Below are 725 nucleotides of genomic sequence, written 5' to 3' on the forward strand. Positions count from 1 at the left end.
TGATTTGAATCAGCTTGCATGAAATGTTATTCCCCTACATCTAGAAGCCACACCTCATTGCAGGAATTCTCATCATTTCAGGACTGATAGCATTTCCTCTGCAGAAGAAATTCTCCTCTGACTTCTTTATGGGCTTTTCTCACCTAACAAGATTACTATGGGATGGCAGTCAGCTTTCCACAGCGATTAAACATTTCTTCAGTGATTAGACTTTTCTTCAGTGATGAAGTGTGTGGAGGATTAACGCAGTACTCCTTTCTATTTCCGAAATAGTATATAATAATGGTAATTTCCTGCTCTGCATGCAGCTGTATACTGAGAAGGCAGTCTAAAGGTGAATGTATAGAAGGACTCACTGAAAGCAGTTGTCACCCAGTCAGTGTCTCAGTGCGTGACATCTCCATTTCTGTGCACTTCAAAGTAACCTCTAGCAAAGCCAAATATGTCACATGGTTTAATGGTGCCATCTCTAGTGTACTGTTTCAAACTAGCTCACTCCTTTACTCATCTGAGTTTGCATAGAATCATAGAATGTTTTGGGTTGGAAGGGACCCCTAGAGGTCATCCCCCCGCAGGAGCAGGGACACCGCTAACTAGATCAGGCTGCTCAGAGCCCCGTCCAACCTGGCCTTGAATGTTTCCAGGGATGGGGCCTCCACTACCTCTCTGGGCAACCTGTTCCAGTGTTTCACCACCCTCATTGTAAAGAATTTCTTCCTTATATC

The sequence above is a fragment of the Egretta garzetta genome, unplaced genomic scaffold (genome assembly GCF_000687185.1).
Source record: "Egretta garzetta isolate BGI_Z169 unplaced genomic scaffold, ASM68718v1 scaffold170, whole genome shotgun sequence".
NCBI classification, from domain to species: Eukaryota; Metazoa; Chordata; class Aves; order Pelecaniformes; family Ardeidae; genus Egretta; species Egretta garzetta.